Source organism: Neophocaena asiaeorientalis, unplaced genomic scaffold (genome assembly GCF_003031525.2).
Source record: "Neophocaena asiaeorientalis asiaeorientalis breed wild unplaced genomic scaffold, Neophocaena_asiaeorientalis_V1.1 scaffold175, whole genome shotgun sequence".
In the NCBI taxonomy this organism is placed as follows: Eukaryota; Metazoa; Chordata; class Mammalia; order Artiodactyla; family Phocoenidae; genus Neophocaena; species Neophocaena asiaeorientalis.
The window spans coordinates 3,846,989-3,872,651 of NW_020175390.1; the positions used below are offsets into that span (position 1 = coordinate 3,846,989).

At 33.8% G+C, this 25,663-nt stretch overlaps 2 pseudogenes; both read right to left on the minus strand.

Annotated features, from left to right (window-relative positions):
- Nucleotides 1-4,435, minus strand: part of LOC112413731 (casein kinase II subunit beta pseudogene) — a 6,334-nt pseudogene extending 1,899 nt beyond the window's left edge.
- A 2,424-nt stretch (nt 4,436-6,859) lies between these two features.
- Nucleotides 6,860-24,782, minus strand: LOC112413732 (brachyury protein pseudogene; annotated as a pseudogene).
- Between the last annotated feature and the right edge of the window lie 881 nt (nt 24,783-25,663).

Here is a 25,663-nt window from a genome sequence, read left to right on the forward strand (position 1 = left end):
TGTTTCCTTAATTTCTCTTTCTGATATTTTGTTGTTGGTGTTTAGGAATTCCAGAGATTTCTGTGCATTAATTTTGTATCCTGCAACTTTATCAAACTCTTTGATTAGTTCTAGGAGTTTTCTGGTGGTATCTTTAGGATTTTCTATGTATAGCTTCATGTCATCAGCAAATAGTGACGGTTTTAATCCTTATTTTTCCAATTTGTATTCCTTTTATTTCTTTTTTTTCTCTGATTGCCATGGCTAGGACTTCCAAAACTATGTTGAATAAGAGTGGCGAGGGCGGACATCCTTCTCTTGTTCTTGAGCCTAGTGGAAATGCTTTCAGTTTTCCGCCATTGAGGATGGTGCTTCCTGTGGGTTTGTCATATATGGACTTTATTATGTTGAGATAGGTTACCTCTATGCTCACTTTCTGGAGGGTTTTTATAATAAATTGGTGTTGAATTTTGTCAGAAGCTTTTTCTGCATCTACTGAGATGATCATATTGTTTTTATTCCTTAAATTGTTAATGTGGTGTATCACATTGACTGATTTGCATATATTGAAGAATCCTTGCATCCCTGGGATAAATCCCACTTGATCATGGTGTATGATCCTTTTAATGTGCTGTTGGATTCTGTTTGCTAGTGTTTTGTTCAGGATTTTTACATCTCTGTTCATCAGTGATATTGGCCTGTAGTTTTCATTTTTTGTGATACCTTTTGCTGGTTTTGGTATCAGGGTGTTGGTGGCTTCGTATAATGAATTTGGGAGTGTTTCTCCCTCAGCAATTTTTTTCAAGAGTTTGAGAAGGATCAGTGTTTGCTCTTCTCTAAATGTGCTCTTCTCTAAATGTTTGATAGAATTCGCCTGAGAAGCCATCTGGTCCTGGACATTTTTTTATTGGAAGATTTTTAATTATGGTTTCAATTTCATTACTTGTGATAGGTCTGTTCATATTTTCTAATTCTTCCTGGTTCAGTCTTGGAAAATTGTACCTTTCAAAGAATTTGTCCGTTTCTTCATGGTTGTCCATTTTGTTGGCATATGGTTGTTTGTAGTAATCTCTTATAATCCTTTGTATTTCTGCAGTGTCAGTTGTGATTTCTCCTTTTTCATTTCTAATTTTATTGATTTGTGTCCTCTCCCTCTTTTTCTTGATGATTTTGGCTAAGGGTTTATCAATTTTGTTTATCTTCTCAAAGAATCAGCTTTTAGTTTTATTGATCTTTACTATTGTTTTCTTCATTTCTATTTCATTTATTTCTGCTCTGATCTTTATGATTTCTTTCTTTCCTCTGACTTTGGGTTTTCTTTGCTCTTCTTTCTTTAGTTGTCTTAAAAGTAACATTAGATTGTTTATGTGAGATTTTTCTTGTTTCTTGAGGTGAGATTGAATTGCTGTAAACTTCCCTCTTAGAAGTGCTTTTGCTGTGCCGCATGTTTTGGGTCATTGTGTTTTCATTGTCATTTGTTTCTATGTATTTTTTATTTCTTCTTTGATTTCTTCAGTGATCTCTTGGTTATTTAGGAGTGCACTGTTTAACTTCCGTTTTTTTGTGATTTTTACAGGTTTTTTCCTGTAATTGATTTCCAATCTCATAGTGTTGTGGTCAGAAAAAATGCTTAATAGGTTTCAATTTTCTTAAATTTACTGAGGCTTGATTTGTGACCCAAGATGTGATCTATCCTGGAGAATGTTCTATGAGCACTTGAGAATAAAGTGTATTCCATCACTTTTGGGTGGAATGTTCTATAAATATCAATTAGATCTATCTGGTCTATTATGTCATTTAAAGTTTGTGTTTCCTTATTAATTTTCTGTCTGGATAATCTGTCCATTGGTGTAAGTGAGGTGTTAAAGTCCCCTACTATTATTTTGTTACTGTCGATTTTTCCTTTCATGGTTGTTAGGATTTGCTTTATGTATTGAAGTGCTCCTATGTTGGGTGCATAAACATTTATAATTGTTATATCTTCTTTGTGGACTGATCCTTTGATTATTATGTAATGTCCCTCCTTATCTCTTGTAACAGTCTTTATTTTAAAGTCTATTTTATCTGATACAAGTATTGCTACTCCAGCTTTCTTTTGATTTCCATTTGCATGGAATATCTATTTCCATCCCTTCACTTTCAGTCTGTATGTGTCCCTAGGACTGAATTGGGTCTCTTGTAGACAGCTTATATATGGGTCTTTTTTTGTATCCATTCAGCCAGTCTGTGTCCTTTGGTTGCGGCATTTAGTTTATTTACTTTCAAGGTTATTATCGATATGTATGTTCCTATTACCATTTTCTTAATTGTTTTTGGTTTGTTTTTTTGGGTGTTTTTCTTCTCTTTGTGTTTCTTGCTTAGGGAAGTTTCTTTAGCATTTGTTGTAAACTGGTTTCATGGTGCTGAATTCTCTTAGCTTTGGTTTGTCTGAAAAGCTTTTGACTTCTCCATCAAACCTGAATTAGATCCTTGCTGGGTACAGTAATCTTGGTTGTAGGTTTTTTTCTTTCATCACTTTAAGTATATCCTGCCACTCCCTTCTGGCTTGCAGGGTTTCCACTGAAAAATCAGCTGATAACCTTATGGGGATTCCTTTGTATATTATTTTTTTGTTTTTCTCTTGCTATTTTTAATATTTTTCTTTGCATTTAATTTTTGTTAATTTGATGAATATGTGTACTGGTGTATTTTTCCAAGGTTTTATCCTGTATTGGGACTCTCTGTGCTTCCCGGATTTGGGTGACTCTTTCCTTTCCCATGTTAAGGAAGTTTTCCACTATAATCTCTTTAAATATTTTCTCAGACCATTTGTTTTTATCTTCTTCTTCTGGGATGCCTATAATTTGAATGTTGGTGCATTTAGTATTGTCTCAGTGGTCTCTGAGATTGTCTTCAATTCTTTTTATTCTTTTTTTCTTTATTTTTCTCCTCAGCAGTTATTTCCACCATTTTGCCTTCCAGCTCACTTATTCATTCTTCTGTTTCCACTATTCTTTTACTGATTCCTTCTAGTGTATTTTTCATTTCAGTTATTGTGTTGTTCATCTCTGTTTGTTTGTTCTTTAGTTCTTCTAGGTCTTTGTTAAACACTTCTTGTATTTTCTCAATCCGTGCTTCCATTCTGTTTCTGAGATTCTGAATCATCTTTGCTATCATTACTCTGAATTCTTTTTCAGGTAGATTGCCTATTTCCTTTTCATTTACTTGGTCTTGTAGGTTTTTACCTTGCTCCTTCAACTGTGACATATTTTTTTGCCATCTCACTTTTTTTTTTTTTTTAATGAGTAGGTTGTGTTCCTATTTTACTTGTTGTTTGGCCTGAGGCTTCCAACACTAGAGTTTGTAGGCTATTGAGTAGAGATGGTCTTTGTGCTGAGATGAGGACCTCTGGGAGACCTAACTCTGAAGAATATTCCCTGGAGTCTGAGGTTCTCTGTTAGTCCAGTGGTTCAGACTCGGAGCTCCCATTGCAAGAGTTTCCGCCTGACCCCGAGGTCATGGATCAAGATCCCACAAGCCATGTGGGGCAGCAAAAAAAGAAGAAGAAGAAGAAAAAAAAAAGAACAGTAACAAAGTAAAAATAAGACTAGGGAACTAACAGATTTATTAGAAAGAATGTAAAAATAAAAATATATATGAATCAACAACTGGAATGTACATCAGTACCCTATAGTAAAAAAGAGGAGGAGAGAAAAGGAAAAAAAAAAAAAGGTGGGGGAGGGAAGGCCTTGGCTGTGGAGAGTGAAGCCTAAGCAAGGGTGAGGTTTGGGTGGTGTATGGGGCCAATGCTCAGGACCCACAAGGCTGGAAAAGGTCTTGAGGGCTGTGGGTGGTGGGGCTTATACTCAAGGAAAAGTAGGGACCCAGGCGTGTCACCCACCCCTGGTCTCAGAGGGTAGAGGACCTCACCTAGGAGCCCAGCAGGGGCAGAGCAAATGCCCTCCTCTCTTCTCCTGCTCCTCTGGTCTGGGGTCTGGGAGGGCCCCTCCTGCCTGCCTCTCTGATCTCCCAGGCCTCTCTCCTATGTCCCCAGGACCAATATGGTAGGGGGAAAAGGGGGCCTTGGAGGGCAGGGGAGCAGCCTGGGAGCTCAGCAGGCTCCCTGTACCCGAGTGAGTAGGGTAATCACCCTCTGCTCCTCTCCTGATCCTCCTGGATGGCCCCTCCTGCCTGCCACTCCTGATCTTCCCAGACTCCCTCCTATGTCCCCAGGACCCATGTGGCCTGGATGGGGCTTTGCGGGAAGGGGGAATTGGCTTGGGAACTCAGCAAGCTCCCCGGCCCAAGGGACGCCAATCCTGTCTGGGCTCCACTTCTCCCCTATTGGTCTGCCTACATCCTACTGGTTCACTCTGGGTTTCCTCCTGTCTCCTTGGGGGTCAGAGTCCCCTACCAGTGGCTGGCAGGCACCCTAGTTGTGGGGAGAAGCTAACTCTGAGTGTTCCCACACCGCCATCTTGACTCCTCCCCTGAGCTTGAGTTTTGAGGTACATAATTTACTTTGATATTTATAAGAAATCTAAAAACTCAGCTTTTATTTTCCTATTTACACAAACTTTCAGAAATGTGTGTTTTAACTTCAAAATATTTTATCACATTTTGTTATAATTACTAGTTTTATAACATTGTGGTAAGAAAATGTGATGTAAACCCTTATAATTTATCTGTTTTCAAGTGTGTTGCAATTTATTTTAAAATGTCCAAAGTATGTTGGAAAAATAGGAGACAGAAAGTGGATAGAGTGAGAACATAGTTACATAGAAAGAACAGTCTACAGTTTAGTAGTTAAATGACCTCAATTTCCTTTTTCTATTATCTTCTTGTTATGTTGAAATTTTTTCCTTTTTCATACTATCATTGATTTCTTATTAACTTCTCTTTTACCTTCTGGCACTCCATGGTTTCAGACTAATCATATCCCTAATTTAGACTGGTATATTTGTAAATATCAATTGACATTTCTTTCATTCTTCATCACTTTTTAAATATTATTGTATATAATTTTTTTAAACATTTTTGTCAAATATTTGGGTAATTTGTGTCTCTCTGTGTACATGTAGTTATCTCATCTTTAAAACTCAGACTTTATACTTTGCTTTTGATTAAGGAATTTAACCAATAAAAGGATTATTGCTGTGACATTTATAATCATATTAATGTTTCTTGTTGTCTTAGGACCTCTAGTGTGACTGTAACTTTTAGATTTTGTTCTTTACTTTCTTAGCAGTATTTTTTAATCTCACCTAAACCCATTTTTGACTCATTATTCCTTTTTCATTCCAGCCTGTTCTTCCTATCTAATTAGTTGTTGCTGTTTTATAGACATTATGTATTTTTATGTGATTATGACAACAAAAGTTTTCCTGAAATTCCTCCTAGGTCATTGAGTGTTTTTTTGACCCATATGTACTGGGCTCCTATTTTCCAAAAATGATTCTAGGTCTTGGGGACTGATCAACTAGCAAGAAAAACTTGAGTTCTTGCACTTGAGGAACTTGAATTCTGGCAGGGGCAAGGGAGGCAATCAATAAAAAATTTGGAAAATAAAAGAATAAACAAAGTACATAAAAATTCATGTTATGAAAAAAATCTAACAGACCAAGAGTTTTCATAGTACATTGGGGCAGTTGATGTGGAGTGGCCAGGTGTGGCCTCTGTGAGGAATGAAATTGAAGGAGTAAGCCAGGTGATTATGTGGGGAAAGCCATTTCCAGACAAAGAAATATCCTGTGCAAAAGTCTTAAGTCAGGTCTAGTATAAAATACATCTTCTCACCATTGGAAAAATATTACTTTCATGTACATTTGCATCTTTATACTGTCAAAGTATCATTATTTAGTTTAATACAGTCTTTGCTCCAATTATCACAAACAAATGTAGAAATGCATTATCTCTTCTTTAGATGAACTTAATCTGGATATTTTATCAGAATATTTTAAGGTATATCATGAACTACAATTTGTTAATATAAAACTTAAAGAGCCAGTTAAAAAAATATGAAGTTGATTTTTTTATCATTAATTTAGAACAATTTTACATGCTTCCAATTAATTTAGGGATTACCAAAAAAGGGGCATTTAAAAAGAATTTGATCTTCAGAAAACCTTTACTAAGTAATTATAAACTCTTAAAATCACTTTCCTTTAGGGCTTCCCTGGTGGCACAGTAGTTGAGAGTCTGCCTGCTTATGCAGGGGACATGGGTTCGTGCCATGGTCTGGGAAGATCCCACATGCCATGTAGTGGCTAGGCCTGTGAGCCATGGCTGCTGAGCCTGCATGTCCAGAGCCTCTGCTCCACAACAGGAGAAGCTACAACAGTGAGAGGCCTGTGCACCACCAAAAAAGAAAAAAAAAATCACTCTATGAACTATGCAAATTTAGAAAATTTTAGTGGATTATGTTTGTCACTAATTTCTAGTATGAATCCTCCCAGTAGATCTTTTTAGAACTGTATTTAGTTTTTTGTTGTTGTTGTTGTTTCTTTTTTTTTTTTTTTTTTTTTTTTTTTTTTAACATTCATCTGTAGCATATAAACACAACATAGGACTACACTTGTGTTGCAGATGATGGGTGGGGTTATTTTTTTGATGAACAACAGAACATATATTCCTTTTCATATTTTAAAGTGAAGTTAATAAGATTTTTTTTCTTTCTTGACCTATGAGACCATCATTTTGTACCTAGATCAAATCCTGAGTAAAACTGGTAGACATAAAAAAAAAGTGTATATTTTAAGGAAAGGCTTTGGTTTACATGGAAGGTGGTGACAGAGACATCCATGAGGTTATGAGGCCAAGGTGTGATATTGGCTGTCAGGAATATCTGTGGCCATGACATGGTTCTTATAGAGTGAGAATCCTGAGGAGAAGGGACCTGAGATTATTTGGGTAAGATAGTGTTCACTGGGAAGGACTGGACTCCCAGCCCATTAGGTAGCTATGCTGTCTGAGACCCTGGTGTGAAGTTGCTCTGCTAGCTGACCACAGGTTGGGGTACTGATGCAGTCCTGTTGTGCTCAGGAGTAACATGATAGTATGTACACACATGCTGAGGCTGGGCTAAGTTCATGGGATCAGATCATGGACAACTTGCAAATGAATTGTCAGAATAGGTTGGAGAATTTTTCCAATTAGTGTATGGGCTAAGTATGAGCTTGTCCAAGTGGGGAGGGGTCCTAGACACAGCTTTGAGGACAGGGACAGGGATGGGCGAACTGTGGTTCCTCAGCATAGAGCATTTTTCACAGCCATGGGTGGAGAAAAGTGAGACAGGACCTCCAAACTAAAGATGGGGGTTGACAGCAGATAGAAGGAACTGAGTCCAGAGATAAGCTACTTCCATTAGTAATACACAGGTTGATGTTTGTCTCTGGGTTCTTCCATCTTATCTTTGTGATCCCTGCTTCTTTTTGCATCATAGCAAGCCCTTGCAAATCAGTTGTATTTAGTTTTAAGAGCTGTAATCTCTTTCTGGTAAGCCTTGACAGATATGCATTGAGTCTTGAGAATGCCGTGACTGGTAGTCATCCCCTGTAGACCCTCAACTCATACTATATGAATTTAGAGTTTTTATTTATGTAAGGAGTTCAATATGCACATATGGCTTGGACTGACCCCCTAGGCACCCACTCTCTGTTCACACACTTCCAGAAGTGGTTGCTCTCCGTCACAAAATCCAAGATGAAACAACACATGGTGTTTGGGTCCAGGTCAGACATACTCAACTTCAGCACTGGGAACATCCTCCTGCTGTTATTGGTGACCACCACCTGGTTGATGAGCTCTCTGAAGTGCAGCCATATCTAATTTTTCTTGGTTGACACTGGGGTCACCCTTCTCCCTGCCAGCCTGTAGCTCTCACTTCAAAGAGCTCAGCTGGTGGTCCACTCTATTGCAGGCTATTCTACAAGTTCTGGACACCAAGGGAGATTGTCCTCTTGCTGACCCTTCTTCATGGCCCTCCAACCCAGACTTACTTACCCAAGAGCCATATTTAACTCCTTTCAACAGCCACTCTTCCGAGAAAAGGAGCAGCAAAAGTCCGCAGTTCCCAGGCAGAGACCTGTGAGGAGAAGACTTGAAGGTAGGGGAGGGGCAGAGGGGTGAAAATAGAGGATATTCCTCTTGAACTTCTGCAAGGCATGACTAAAGTAGCTCTTTGTGGCATTGGATTTGCTTTAAACAATTAAAAATCAGACTATTGACTAGCACACAAATATTTATAAAATATACAAATAAAACTATTGATATCTTTGAAGGCCATTTTTAAACAAAAGGAACATTTTTAAATGTGCCAGGATATAAATTATGGGTATCTCAGGATTATTATAATTTTCTATAACATTTTATTAGATCTTTATGGTGTTTTTAAAAATGTTGGCCACTGATATTTGAAATTTGATAGGTATTTATAAAGTTTCCTCAAAGGATTCTTATGACAGCTAAAATTTTTGACTATTTAGACAGACACTTTTGGCTGGCTACTCGGTAAAGTACCACATGCTGTGATTATTACTTTTTGTGCTTTCCAAGTCAACACCCAGATGCCTGTGAACCTGACCTGCACAGAGTAGTTATTTTGGTTCTTTAAACTGCCTGCCAAACTGTTGCAGTAGCTTTTTCATATGGGCAGATGGCCACTTCAGAACAAATCAAAATATAATATTTGGTCTCTGAACTTACTTTTGAATTCAAATCTTTGAATATGAATGCTAACTCAGATTGAATTTTGAGTTTGACTAATTGTTTTGATGTTCTTAGGCAGTTTTCATGAAACATATTTGATCAAATAACAACATGGACTTCAGTTCTTATTAGTTGTATAATGTCCCTTCTGGTGTGTTAAATGCAATAAAAATTTGAGGATATATACTAATATGTAGCTCCTACTCAGCATATGATGAACGAAATATGTATTAACAAGAGACATCAATCCATTTCTGAGGTTATGCACATAGTTTACTGCTGAAATGCAGTAAAACTTTAAAATTTGTAATTTCTGGCCAGAGTTTATGAGAAACATGAATATGAGCAAAATAGGTAAATTTAGTGTTTTTTTTAACAAGGTAGGTATGGCACAGACTTCAAACTATAACACAGATTTCAAGCAAACAAGGATAATTACATTGATTTAAGCAGTTCTTTCCCATTTATTCATATTATTTTTTGTCTTAATTTAAGCCTAGCTTAATTCACCCCTCCCTCCCTCCTTCCTTTCCTCCCTCTCTCCCTTCTTTCCTTTCTTCCTTCCTTCCTTCTTTCCTTCCTTCCTTCTTTCCTTCCTTCTTTCCTTCCTTCCTTCCTTCTTTCCTTCCCTTTCTTCTGTTCTGTCTTTCTTTCTCCTATCTCTTTAAACTGCAGTCCTGAGTATAACAGATGGTTTCAGATTAATCTAATTAATTACAACTAAATAGCCACTTATGTCATTAACCCAGGATACTTCCCTGGGCTACTCAGATCCAAATGTAGATTTCATATTTTCAATGGAACAATGTTTGTTAGAAAATATATTTCATATTGTATTATAATCTTTATAATGAGAAAAATGTTAATTAAAACCAAAACCATTAGTCACCTGTAAGATTTGAAATATATGAAAAGTTTGGTAACACTCTGTTGGTGAGGCTAAGGAGGAAAAATCAGTCTAATATTTTGTTTTTCAAAATGTAAAATGGGACAACATCCATGGAGAAGATTTTATCAATATCTAACAAAATCATAGCTGTATTTGGCCTTTGACCTATCAATCCCTCTTCCAGGAATCTGTTCCAAAGATCCAAAAGTACACTGACATTAGTTTGAAATGACATGTATCAAATGTTCTTCAATGTAACATTATTGGTACTAGTAACAAAATTGAAATCACACCCAAAATCCAAAATTCTGACACCAAAATCCAACAGTTATATAAACTGTAATATATCTACACAGTGGATTACTATGTGCTTGCGCAAAGCAGTTGGGAAGATCTCTACAAAATGGATTATATATTGTATATTTTGGAGTATAAATTGTTAAGTGATAAAAGGAAGTTGCAGAAAATTGTGTATAGTATGTCACCTTTTGTGTAAGAAACCCTCCCTTCCTTCCTTCCTTCTTTCCATCCTTCCTTCCACCCCTTTCTCTCTCTTTCATTTCTGTTTCTTTTCTTTATTATTTCACAGTTTGTGCTTTTTTTTTATATTTGCAAAAATAAATAAGGGAAGGAGAGAAGAAAAACTCATAAAAATTGTTCCCTATAAGGTAACTGTCTCTCCATTCTTAAAAGTGGGACGTTGAAATCGTCTACTATTATTGCACTTCTGTCTATTTTTCTAGTCAATTCTGTCAGTGTTTGTTTTATATATTTAGGTGCTCTGATGTTGCATGAATATATATTTGTAATTGTTATATCTTCCTGGTGATTTGACCTTTTATCATTATATAATGTCCTACTTTGTTTTTGTGATAGTTTTTTGTTCAAATTGACAATAAATTTTAAGCATAATTAACTGTCATTAGCACAAATTCATGAACTGTATCTTCGCTTTTCTCATTTTTTGAAACCTTATATTTATAATCATAGTTATCCATATTTGATAAATAAAATTATTTATAAAGAATTCAAGTTATAAATAAATGGAAATGTATCATTCAATTTTTGTTTTCTTGCTAGTGGAGGACATTAAGCAAAACTAAGATTTTTAATTCATAAATATGGTAATAAAATTGAACATGTATTTAAAGTATTGAAATAGTATAACTGAAGAATAAAAGAAACAAATGATACATAAATGAAACAAATGAAAATAAAAGAAACAAATGATAATAAATGCTTTATTATCATTAATGTTAAATTCTTTTGATTACTGATTTTAATTGAAGATTTAAAAAATACACTATAAAAATACATTATAAATATATTTGCATTATAAATCTGTATTTAAAACTTGTAAATGTTGATAGAACTAATTGTCCTGTTGAATAATGGAACAGAGTTCCTCATCTAATTATTTAATTTTTATGATCCTTGTTAAATAACAGTTAACTATTTGAAACATGCTGTTCATTTTTGTATGTGTTTTACAGAAAGAAATTGTATTCTGTCATAGCTTACATTTCTAAATTCAAAAAGGCAAATATTTCAAGACCTTTATTATCTTGATCAACCCTTGTGAAATAACAGTTAACTATTTGAAACGTGCTATTCATTTTTGTATGTGTTTTACAGAAAGAAATTGTATCCTGTCATAGCTTACATTTCTAAATTTAAAAAGGCAAATATTTCAAGACCTTTATTATCTTGATCATTTTGACACATTTAAAAATTATCCAATTTTAACAAAGATGTCCTTACCAGGAAATGGTAAGTTCTACTGACAAGTTAAAACAAATGATCAATTATTATTTTTAATTATAGTTGTTGCTGGGAAAAAGAAATTGTAGAAATCTAGTCAGAGAAGAAGGATTATATCCTTTAATTTGTAATAAATATATTTGTAAAGATGGGTGATGTGATACCTAGCTGTGAAAATAAGTAACATGACAAGTAAATATTAAAGCCATGGAAGTGATCTAAAAATACCTGGATAATTATTGCAGATTATATAAATGTGGGTTTCTGGGGTAGGATTGGAGGTACCAGCCACTTTCCACTGGAAACAAAGCTTCAGTGACTTATATTCTATTGCCAGAAGAACTGGGGAATTTAAACATAGAAATAGAGTAATTGGATGATTTATTTCATAAACATACATTTTTAAATGTTGCTGATGACTTTTCTTGAAAGTAAAGCCAGAAGGATTTTAAGATTCTTAAATGTAAATATTAGAAATGACTATTATAATACTTTCCATGATAAAATTATTTGAAACTTACTCTTGTATATTCCCAATGAAAGGTGATTCTTATTTTTTATTGTGGCTAATTTAATGAAATAATATTTTATACAAAACACAATTTTCCTAACTTGGAAATTATAATTAATTAAATTAAGAACACATTTGAGTTTTGAGTGTTGTCATTTAGACAGGGTATTATCAGGGCACAATAATCCACTTGGTGAAAATTTAGTCTAGTTGAAGGCCAATTATTTTACTTCCTTGTAATTCACATGATATGTCCTTGCAAATAGAAGCAGCCTCTAGCCAAGTAACTAGGGAGAAACAAAGAGCCTTGGGTGGGTGATATTTCAAATTCAACAGTATAAAGCAAAGAAAAATAACATATTTTAACACATAAAAAATGCTAGAAAAAATGTTTACATGCATGATTCTAGTTTGGTAATTGCTTCTATTCTAAATTTTTTCATATCAATTCAACAATAAGCACCTTCCTGTCATATAAATCACTATCACTTATAAGTAAGTAGGGTTGTAGTTTTAAAGTATTTGGTTTTATCAAGTAATATATGCTCATTAAAAAAATCACATGTTAAAGAATGTTTTATATTAAATATCAACAGAGTCAGAGCACTTCTTCACTTCTAAGTCTACTCTCCAGACAAGTTCTTCACAATTGTTTATATTTTGGTTATTTCCCTTCTCAAACAATATATATTTTCTGAATTTATTAATATCAGATAACATTTATTATTCCCCCAATATAAAATATAAATATTTAACTCACTCAGGTCCTCTTCTCCAACTGTTTTAGTCAATTATGTTATTGTTTTGGTTTTTCTGTCAATTATCTTTAGTATAAACAATGTAATTAAACTCAATCATTTTTCTATAGTCCTTTAATTCAGTTTTCATACTTTATATGACAATTTTAATGCCCTTGTTTCTCTACCCAATTTTCTTCACAATCTGCTTTGTGTAAGTTACATTTTTATCATAGCTCTTGGATTTTCATTCCATCCTTAAACATAGCATCTTCTTTCCGTGGCCTGAAGATTGACTCAAAATTGAAAGTAAATAAACAATATTTTCATCATTATGGTTGCAAACATATTGAGCAATAAAATACCAATTATCTTCCCATCTTTAGGAGTTCAAATCCAAATGCCCCTTGAGGGAGAATGTTAGGCTGAAAGAATTTCCTCAGTTGGTAAAAAATCATTTAAAATTATATTTGGAAAATAATTTCCGTCCTCAGTTTCTGTCATTTTTGGAGGTTATATTGGCCATTTAAAAATTGCATGTACTGCTTTTATTCTCAACATTTTTCAGTTCTAAATCATGCTTATCATTATGTTCTACTACCTTTATTTCTTAAAAGTACCTGTAATGATCTCCACTGGAATTGTATTACCTTCTCTGTTGGGTTTTCTCTTTGTTTTTCTTTTATTATAACTTTCTTTTGCTTAATTTACATATTAGTTTCTTTTCTTCCCTTAAGCTCGTAATGAAAGATCTTCATAAACTATGAAGTTAGCAAATAACATTTCTGAGTCCTAAGCACTATAGTTTTGATTTTATAGCTTAGGAATTTCTTTAATCTCCTAAAAATGAAATATATACATATATATATAGACAGTATGTGTTCCCCCAGCTGATTGGTAAATAGGACTGTCTTCTATTTAGGTCTGAACTCAAGTGGGGTATTATAGGATGAGAGGCTACACACAGTAATCTCTTTTTTTCACCTGATCATAGCAGTCTGCCTTGCTGTTGATAGCACAAGCACCAAACTGACAAAGGCTTTACTATGAATCAACATTCAGACTGTTGATCTTAGTTAGGATTTAAATGTTTTATTTAAAATTTTTAAAAAGTTTCATTTTGAAGTAATTGTAGGTTCATTAGCAGTAATAAGAAATAATGCAGAGGGGTCTCATGTACTCATTTCCCAGTTTCTCTCACTGGCGACATCTTAGATTATAGTACAATATCACAATCAGAATACTAATTTTTATGTAAGATGTGTGACAAGTCAAGGCCCAGTTTTTTTTAACCTATCAGATTGCTCTAGTACCACTGGTTTAAAAGGCTATCTTTTCTCCATTGAATTGTTCCTTTCACTTTTGTCAAAAATCATTTGGGCATATTTGTGAGTTTATTTCTGAATTTTCTGTTCTCTTCTATTGGCCTATGTGTCTATTCCTCCACTCACACCACACAGTCTTGATTATTAAAGATAGTATAAGGATGAATTGGGAGATTGGGATTGACATATATACACTATTGATACTACATATAAAATGGATAACTAATGAGAACCTACTGTGTAGCACAGGGAACTCTACTCAGTGCTCTGTGGTGACCTAAATGGGAAGGAAATCCAAAAAAGAGAGGATATATGTATACGTATAGCTGATTCACTTTGCTGTACAGTAGAAACTAACAAAATATTGTAAAGTGACTATACTCCAAAATAAATAAATAAAGCAGTAATAAAAAAAAGATAAAGAAAAAAAATAAGGCTTAAAATTGGGTAGACTGGCTTCTTCTACTATATTCTTCATTTTCCAAATTCTTTTTGTTCTTCTAGTTCCTTTGTTCTTTTACATATATTTTAAAATCTGGTCTATACAAAAATTCTTGCTGATGTTTTGATGAGAATAGTTTTAAAGTTATATATCAATTTCGGCATAATTGAAATCCTTACTGTTATGAGCTAAATTGACTCTCCCCAAAATTTATGTGTAGAAGTCTTAACCCCCCAGACAACAATATGATAATGTGACTATATTTGGGACATGGTCTTTAAAGAGGTATTTAAATTAAAATGAGGTAATTAAGATGGGCTCTAATCCAACCTGATTTGCAATTAGGACAGACACACATAGAGGAAGACTCTGAAGGTACAGAGAAGAGATGGCCATTTAGGAGCAAAGAAGAGAAGACTTAGGCAAAATAAAACCCTGCTGACATCTTGATCATGGACTTTAATAAGCCTCCAGGATTGTGAGAAAATATATTTATTTTATTTATGCTACCCAGCCTTTGATATTTTGTTATTATGGCCCTTGCAAAACTAACAGTTACCAAGCTGAAGCTTCCAATCTATAAACACTGAATGTCTTCCATTTATTTAGAACCTCTTTGATTTTTTTCATGAGCATTTTATAGTTTTTTGATGACAAGTCTTGTAAATATTTGATTATTTGGATATATTTCTGTATTTCATTTTTGAGTGATTATAAAAATCTCACTGCCCATAGTTAATTCCTAGCAAATAGGTTTACAATTAATATTTTATGTTTGTTTTATATCCTGTATCCTTGCTTAACTTATTAATTCTAAAAGGGTATTTTTTTGAGTATATGTGTATTCCTAGACTTCAGTTTGTATATAAGCATATCATCTGCGAAGAGAGACAATTTTATTTCTTTCTTATCTACATATCTGTCTTTTAATTATTTTTCTTGCCTTACTGAACTTGCTAGAACACCTCATACTATGTTAAATGAGTGCGGTGAGAGTGAATATCCTTGCCTTGTTCCTGATCTTGAGGAGGGAAATAATTCAGTCTTTCATCATTAAGTATAATGTTAACTTTGGGATTTGGGGTTTTGGTTTTCTTTTTGTTTTTGATTTCCATAATGCTGTTTATCAAGTGGAAGAAGTTATTCTCTATTCCTATTTTTCTGAGAGCTTTTTGTTCGTTTGTTGTTTTTACAACATGAATGATTGTGAAATTTGTCAAACCCTTTTTCTGCATTGAATTATATGACCATGCAATTTTTTTTTCTTTAGGATTGGGTAAATTACATTGATAATTCTTGAATATTGAACTGGCTTTACATGCTGAGAATGAATATCAATTGGTAATGGTGTATAATTATTTTTATATATTGCTAAGTCTATTTATTAATATTTTGCTAAGGATTTCTACATTTATTTTATGATGGAAATTGATGTGTAGTTTTCTTTTTGTGTATTGTGTTTTTCTTGTTTTGGTATTACTATAATAATACCGTCATAGCAATAGAAATAAAAATCCAGTATTTTACTTCAAAAACTGTGATCCTCATGAACAAGATCTGTGATTTCTGTCATTAAAGATGTGGGGATAGGGAACTAACAAGTCATTATTTTTAAGTTTAACACTTGTAATTTATTCCCTGGAATCATATGATCATTTATCATATGTGATTGCCAATAGATGAATTTTACAACTACAGTAAGGGGTGGGGAAGTACAAAGAGATTCTTCTAATACCAGACACAAAACTGAATTTCTGTGTAATTTAGAACAAATTGATTTAACCTAATGGAATTGAAATTTTTATGCTGTAAAATGGGAATTATGATGCCAACTATTAACAGTATTGGGGAAATCAAATGAAATAATATAAGTAACAGCTTGTAAGAACATAGAGTTTTTAATAAGCTCGGTGAGAAACTAACTGTATCTCTATTCTCTATCTATCATCTATAGAAATAGAAAAAAATAGAAAGATAGATGTGGGCTGGGGATAAACAGGATTTCCACTTCCAACATCCATCATGTCCTTAAAAGAGAATGTAGACTAGGCTTTGGTGGGTTTGACAGGAAAGTCAGAATCCAAGTTGCTCATAAATATTTCACAGGAAGGACATAGATGCTGCTTAAAGTTCTTTCTGAATGGTGTTAGGTGACTTGATTCTGAAAAAGCTTTGAGCTTAGAAAAAATGAGCTTTGCGTATTGACAAGAGTCTTCACATGGGAACAGAGTCAAAATTAACAGACTCTGCAACCCAAAGGAGACTGGCTGAATATTCCCGCTACCTTTGCTCTGATCATGTGACCATCTCACGCTTCTGTCACTGTCATGAAATAAAAATTAATCTTAACATATTTGGGCAGGAGTGGGGGTGGGTTGGCATGGGTTTCTACCCTGTCAATTTAAAAAATATCCTTAGTTCTCATCACCTAATCAGTTGATTTCAGCTCCATTTTCTCCCTTTTCTTTCTTTATCACTGCCTAGCCTTGTCCCCTAGGAGTTTCAGACCTTGTTATTCATAAATGGCATAACTTCGTGCACCCTTTTCCTTTTTACTCAAACGTTTTCTTTAAAATCAAAGGATTACTTGGCTGATTATAAAATTCTTGTATCACATATTCTTCCTCTCAGAATATTTTAGATACTGATCAAACTGTCTCCTTGCATGAATATTACTGTGAAGATGTCGAATCCATCTTGATATTTCACACTAGTAGGGGGTATGATTTTTTCCCCTCCTACTCCTAGGATTCTTTCTTTGTACCTGAATTTTAACATCCTTACCAGAATATGCTTTGATTTGTAATGGTAGGTATGAATGTTAGGTTTCATTATTTCTTGGAAATCTATGAGCCCCTTCAGTCTACACATTCAACTTGTCTTTATTTCAGAAAAATGTTGAAAAAATTATACTTTAGACTCTTTCTATATTTTCATTTGCTTAGTTCTTCTTAAAAATATCAATAATGCATGTTAGATATACCTTTTTAAAGTCTAGCGTTCCTTCTGTGATCATGTTAGCAGAAACCAAGAGAAACTCAGAAAGCTAGGTTGTCTGAAATATGTGGCTTGCAATGTTTATCCCTCAAAAGTACAGAAGAAAGTGCAGAAAGGAAAGTGTAATATTGAGAGCCCATCGTATTGAAAGCTAGAGTATCCAGAGCACCCCTCAACTTATAAAATCATGGATTGCCTCCTCTATTCCTGTCTTAGCCCATTCAGGCTGCTATAACAAATTACTGTAGACTGGGTGACTTATAAACAACAGAAACTTATTTCTCACACTTCTGGAGGCTGGGAAATTCAAGATCAGGTGCCAGCAGGTTTGGTGTCATTCATTCATGAGGGATCTGCCCTTATGACCTGATCACCAACCAAAGGCCCCACCTCCAAATGACATCCCACTGTAAATTAAGTTTTTACATATGAATGGGGGCACTAACATTTAGTCTATGGCAATGCTTTTCCTTCTCTCCTCTATTCAGCTCTCAGTGAAGTAATTTTCAGACTAGGAAAGAAAGTGTACAGATGGTTTTATTTATTTTTATTATTAATTTGTTTTATTATTTGCCAGGTATCTGCTTTTCTGTCACAAATATCTGGGTCCCAACAGGATATATTCCACAGTACCCAGAGCCTTCCTATAACTCTTGATGTCTTAACTGTCATTTTGTAGAGATTATGCAGAATAAGATACTTAATTTTTTTTTGGAAATGTACAAATATCTTGGAGACTGAGGAAGTCTGTGAAAATAAATATCATGCACTCTTGTTTGGGTTAATATTTCACATTTTTTGGCTAGTATAATTCTATTTGTATATTGAAGGGTTTTTTTTCTATTATATTAAATCTTGAATTTTCTACTATTCCTTTGTTCTTTTAGGCATTTGCCAGGGGTCGAAAAGATGAGATTGAAATAAAATGTTTTTATTCCACTGATTTTTAACAGAAAATTTGCATTCTCTACTTCCAGCCTGTCTGAAACCAGTTTCTAATTGTCTCTCAGGAGAAACAATACTGTTCTTTCACCCAGTACTTTTTGATGGTTGTTGTTGTTGTTCCAAAGTTCATATCATGGGTCTGTCACAGAAGCAAAATTATAAATTGCAAGTCATTAAGGTATGGTGAATGCCCATCTGTGTAAGAACATGTCAAAGAAATGTTTACCCAGTTGGAATATCACTGGCCAATCTACTATCTACTACTGTATATAGTATGTGTATTAATATCCTAGTGCTGCTATAGCAAAATACTACAAGTATATGACTTAAAGCAACAGAAATTTATTTTCTCACAGTTCTGGTGGCTAGAAGTCTGGAATTGATGTGTCAGCAGTGCCAGGCTCCCTCTGGAGACTCTTGGGAAGAATCCTTCATTGCATCTCCCTAACTTCTGATGATCATTGGCAAATATTCGGCGTGCCTTGACTCGAAGTTTCATCCCTCCATCCTCTGTCTCCACCATCATATGGCCCTTTACCCTGCGTGTCTACCTCTCTGTGTCTCTTTCTCCTTATAAGACTCATTTCTAATTTACAATTGTAAAACTGAATTCTGAAGCTTAGACTAGACAGAAATCAGGGCTTCACGCTGAGGTGGTAAAGTTACACATACATCAATTCTGATAACTAAATTATTCAACCAATTACTTTTTTTTCTTTTTTAAATTGAGATACTATTGACATATAACACTGTGTAATTTTAAGGTGTACAATGTGTTGATTTGATGCATTTATATATTGCAATATGATTACCACCATAGTGTTACCTAATACCTTTAATGTGTCATATAATTATCACTTCTTTTTTTGTGATGAGAACAATTAAGATCTAGCCTCTTGGTAAATTTGAAGTTCATAATACAGTATTGGTGACTATAATTACTATGCTCTACATTAGAACTTCAGGATTTATTTATCTACTAGTTGTAAGTTTGTATCCTTAAATAACATCTCCCCAACCCCCCAACCTTCAGCCCCTGGTAATCACTATTCTACTCTCTGTTTTTACAAGTTTATCTTTGTTAGAATCCACAAATAAGTAATATCATACAGCATTTAATATTCCTCTGTCTGACTTAGCTCATTTAGCATAATAAATCAGGGTCCATCCATGTTGTTGTAAATGGCAGAATTTCATTTTTTTTCATGGCTGAATTATATATATAATTATAATATAATATAAATATATATATACATACATATATATTTTACATCTTATTTATTCATCCATTGATGGACACTTCAGTTTTTTCATATCTTGGTTATTCTGAGTAAAGTTGCAATAATGACAGAAGTGCTGATACCTCTATGATACCTTATTTTGCGGGAAAAGAATACTCTCTTCGACAAATGGTGTCTGGAAAACTGGATAACCACATGGAGAAAAATGAAATTGTACCTCTATCTTATACTCCTCATAAAAATTAACTCAAAATGGATTAAACACTTCAACATATGGCCTGATACTATAAAACGTCTGGAAGAAAACATGCAGGGAAAGCTCCTTAACATTGATCTTGGCAATGATTTTTTGGATTTGACACCAAAAACACAAGCAAGAAAAGCAGAAATCAACAAGTGGGACTATATCAAACTAAAAAGCTTCTTCACAGCTAAAGAAACAATCAACAAAATGAAAAGGCTACCTACAGAATGGGAGAAAATTTTTGCAAACCATATACAGAGTAAAGGGTTAATGTCCAAAATACATAAGGAACTCATACAACTCAATACAAAATAATCCAACTAAAAAATGGGTAGAACTAAGTAGACATTTTCCTAAGAAGACACCCAAGTGGCCAACAGGTACATGAAAAGATGCTCAACATTCAATCTGGAACAATTCTTGAGTGTACAAATCCTTCACCTCCTTGATCAAACTTATTACCAAGTATTTTATTCTTTTTAATGCAATTGTAAATGAGATCGTTTTCTTAATTTCTCTTTCTGATAGGTATTATTAGTGTATAGAAACACAATTGACCTTTGTATATTGATTTTGTACCTTGCAACTTTATTGAAACTGTTTATTAGTTATAACAGTCTTTTGGTGAGGTCTATTATAAATATTATATCATATCATCTGCAAGCAGAGACAATTTAAATTATTATTTTCTGATTTGAATGCTTTTTATTTCTTTTCCTTGACTAATTGCTCTGACTAGGACTGCCAGTACTGTGTTAAATAATAGTGAGAACAGGCATTCTTGTCATGTTCCTGATCTTAGAGCAATAGCTTTCAGCTTTTCATCACTGATTATGATGTTAGCTGTGGGCTTGTTATATAGGGCCTTTATTATGTTGAGATAAATTTCTTCTATATCCACTTTGTTAAGAGTTTTTTATTAGGAAAAGATGTTGAATTTGTCAAATGCTTTTTCTGCATCTATTAAGATAATCACAGGATTTTATCCTTTATTTTGTAATGTGGTGAATCACATTGATTAATTTGCAAGTGTTGACCCATCCTTGCATCCCAGAAGCAAAGCCCACTTGATCATGGTGTATGATCCTTTTAATGTACTGTTGAATTTGATTTACTAATATTTTATTGGGTAATTTTGCATTTATGTTCATCACATATATTGACCTGTAATTTAACTTTTTTGTATATCCTTGTCTGGCTTTGATATCAGGTAATGATGGCCTTGTAAGATGAATTTCAAAGTGTTCTTTCCTCATCTATGTTTTGGAGAAGTTTGAGAGGGAATGGTATGACTTCTTATAATATTTGGTAGAATTCACCAGTGAAACCATCTGGTCCTATAACCAAAGATAGGAAATCTGAGAGGAATGAAATATTATGATAAAACATCATAGCCTAATTGAAGTTGGGGGACAAAATCTTGGTTGCTGTGACAGTAAATTACTCTTAGTTTGAGTAAGAGCTTCTCACATACCACTATCTTCTATTTAAACACGACTAGGATTTCAGGTGATCCTATGACCAGAGCTACTCATCATCAACTGGGCATAATCATATCGTTAAGCCATAAAGTCAAGTGGGCACAGCAGAAGTTGACTATATAATGAAAATGATACATTCAGGATTAGGCCAAACAGTTTGAATTTGACTTCCTATCTTCTAACTGTATTTTTTTTTCTTTTCTGTCATTCTCCAAGATAATTTTCTTTCTCATGAGTAGTCCTAAATGGTTTCTTTACAAATCTATCATGGTAGTTTTGATATTAATTTGGGGGATGGAAATAACAATAATAATAAATGTATGTAGGGCATTCCAGTGACTTCTGGAGAGACATGTTCTCCTGATCTGAAAGGCAACAGGAAAAGGAGAGAGAGGGCACAGCCTCTGAATGTTTTTATGTTTTTGCAGAAATGCAGTTACAATAGAAATTCAATGCAGAGTCACGTTAAGGGGTTAAAATATACAAGCAGCCCATCTTAAACATACTACATAAGGAAAAATCTGAATTTTGTTATATCTAGTGTAACATATTTAAATTAACATTACTATCAAACACTCAGTAATTTGGCATTGTAAATCTCTTAAAAACAAAATTATCATAAACTTCAAACAAATAAGTCTCTCACAGCTTAAAAACAAACAAACAAACAAAAAATGGGGCCTCAGGTTAGGATTCAATGTGACTTTTTTCAATTTTGAAAAACTTATGAGTTTAATAGGAGTTAAGAAGAGGAAGGACAGGGGAGAGATTGCTAAAGGATTTCTTCCTGGGGTGATGCAAATATTCTAAAATGAGATAGTGGTGATGCTTGCAGAACTCTGTGAATACACCAAACAATGAACACTTAACCACTAATGCTAAACATTGCACACTTTAAAGTGGTAAAATGTATGGTAAGTAAACTATAGTTCCATAAAGCTGTTATTTTGAGAAAAACAACTTATGATAGGCAGTCTCTTCCTGGGTGCTGGCATTGTATATAAAGATCATATATTACCTAATTCCTGAAATGTGACCACTTTTCTCTCTAATCAAACTCAGGAGTATATTTTTTCTCTTTGAGTAAAATTAAAACAAAATTTTTAAAAGTAAATGATTCAAAACACAATTTAATTTATACCAGAACATGAATTTTATTAATTTGTAATTAATTTTAAAAACTGATTAAGACTGTAACTCTTAAATTTTTACCCAGATTTACTTATTCTGTTTCCTTATCCATAAAATGGGGGCATTTATCATATAATAAAAAAACATGTAAAGCAATTAGAACTTTTCCTAGTGCCTAGAAGGTGCTTTGTAAATATTTATTATTATTAATAAGTAATGCACAGGCCATATTCACTTCTCCAATAGAATATTTTTATACTTTACCAAATAACTTTCTTATTTTCCAGTAAGTATTATTTTTTTCCTCAATTTTTTCACAAGCTGTCCACTCGAGAACACAAGAATTTTAAACACCAATCTTCAGCTCACTTAGTTTATAAAGTAGGTGTGAAGTCACAAAACTTCAAGATATTGTTTATTTTTTTCAGAAGTCACAGGTCTTTTCAGGAATTAGGAGGTTCCCATCACATATGAAAACAAAGTAACATTGTTAAAAGAATACCATTCAACTGGCATAAACATTGAAACATTCTTCAGTTTTATAATTTAGTGAATTCTAAGCTCCTATTTACCATTTCCACACCTAAAATCTTGATATTAATCCAATTCCTCATGCTCAGTTCAGTAATGATTATGCATTCTCATTATGAAATTTGGAACTTACCCAGTTGTACCTGTGGGTAAATGGATGCAGCAACCCCAGCCAGACAGAGGGGTGATTACCAAGGTCTCAGTCCCTTTAGAAATTTAAGTTTGGGCCACAACAGGGCCAGATTCATGGGCATTTGACCTGGGCAGTCCCACAGGTCAAATGAAGGGCCCCATACTTAAAAGAACCTCATGCTTGGATGGCCAAAAATTTTTTTTTTAATTAATTAAAAAACTGATTCTGGTTCAAAAGAAAAATGCATATACAAAGCTTTAAGAAAAATGATGAAGGAGCTGTTTTCCAAACCTCATGCACAGAGAAGAGAATCTGTATGAAGCAAGGGATGGATGGGAGGTGTCTTGCTTACATCTCTATTCAAGGAAGACTTCTGCAGTAAAGATAGCTGGTTGACAGCCTCCAGCTGCCCCAAGATTGGCCAATGTGTTCTTGCCGGACTGCTTCCCCAGTGACTAAGCACTTTGACGTACTAGAATCACTATATTCCTGCCCACCCCTAGATTCCTAGAATCCCTGTAATGGTAGACTTTGCTTAGGGAGTCTGATTACCTAATCAGTTAGCTAGCATCCTCTCTCTCTCTCTTTCAAATATATATATAATCGCTATTGGGATCATGGGTAAATTTTTTTCTTTCACCCTGCTTTGCTTATGTGTATATTATTTTTTTTAAACTGTATCTTTTTTATTTTTTCTTTAATGTCATGAACTATGTTTTGAAATATTCAAACACATGAGAAAAAGGCTTATTGAAGTAAATATTCTGCAATTAGTATTTCTCATGACACTTATACCATGATTACGTGAAATGTAAAATCACTGCTTTTGAGTATTAGGAAAAAAAATAGAAGGAATCATAATTATAGGCAAGTTTTATTAGGAAATGTTTAGGTTAACTCTGAAATTCAAGTATAAAAAAGATTTTTTTAAATCTCAGTTTATAGTTATCACAAGTATGTGTGATAAGTTTTGCTAACCAGTAAATTGGGGTGGTCCTTGAATCTTCCTTTGGCAGTTCCTCCCCTTCATTTCAAATCAATCAGAAAGTCTTACAGACTCTACGTCCTAAACCTTTCTTGAAGCCCTCTCCTCCACCCTATTTCTGCTGGCATTGGGCTCATGCTCATTTTTTCTTCATTTGAGTGCTCACATTCTGGCCTCCCTTCTGACTCTCCACATTGTTGCCAGTGTGATGGTTCTGAAATGGAAATATGGTCATTCCTCTGCAATTCACATCTGTCATTGAGTTCCCAGAGCCTAGCTTGAAGTAAAATACTTGTTGGCAATATATTTGAGAACATTTTTGATCTTACTCCTGCTTGCTTCTCAGACTCATCCCTGTCTGCCTACGAAACCTCTCTGCTCTGATTCTGAACTCCCTGTCATCATTCAAAAGTTCCATGAGTTTTCACAGCCCTGCAAATTGCATCTTCCATTGCCACTGCCTGGAATATATTCCCCTCAGCTCAATCCTGAAAAATATAACTCATTTCTCTTTTTTCACCTATATTTTTTCTTAAGTTCATGATTAACATTGCCATTTTAAAAAACCTCAATGCAAAAAATTTAATTTGCACACCATAAAATAATTTAATATTTCTGTATAAAATGTTCTTTTATTTCCCATTTCAGTATAACTAAACCATAATATCACATGACAGTTTTTCTCAGCTGATTTCACTGATTTTCCCCCATCAGATAAACAACTTACCTTGAGTTAAACACTTCCTCCTCTGCCCTTTGCTTCATGCCGAATAAAGCTCTAATAAACATCTTCAGGTATTGCATGTGGCAAACATTCTAACATGTCCAGGAAATTCTTAAAGCCAGAGACTCTCTTTGTTCGTTTCCATTCCCTAAATGTCTTGGATACTTGCTACATGGCAAGTACTCATGTAATATTTGTTTAGAGAATGAAAGATAGCAAATAATTGAGAATAAAACTTGATTTTTTAGTGTTGTTTTGAAATTTATCAAAATGACAGAACATAACTATTCAGTTATACATTTATCCTTGGTCATGTTCTTGCTTAAATCATGTAACTATTAACATACAGTTCACGCCAACAGCATTTTTATGTTCCTACGTATTAGGTATTTTGTTGTTTGCTTGGGAAACTCAGATAAATACAACACTGACTCTTTATTCAATGTTTTCTTATTATAAGTGAGTGATGAAATAATAGTTGGTACTATTCACTGTACTCTGTGCCACCTACTATTTAATCACCTAATAAGATACTTCGAGGTGAAATTTAATCATCAGCAGTCTTATTTTGTATATGTGTGTAAAATAATTTAAATGCATTCAAAATATGCATTGTGTTGTGGCAATATAGGTAAATCCATGTATAAAAATCATTGGATATAATGGTTATTCAATTAATATTTTGGATTGATTGAATATATCACTAATATGAATGAGTAATTCATACTACTATAATCCTTTCATTTCAGTTGAGCTCTCTATATTTTCTTCTTTTTTGAAGAGAATGTCACTTCAGTATAATCACAAAAAGAGTGAATAGATGGGATTGCATAGTCTCAATCAACCTACTTTTTACATGCAAAAAGTTTAAAAACACATAATTATAAATTTCCTGTATTTCACAGTAAACATTATTGTTCAA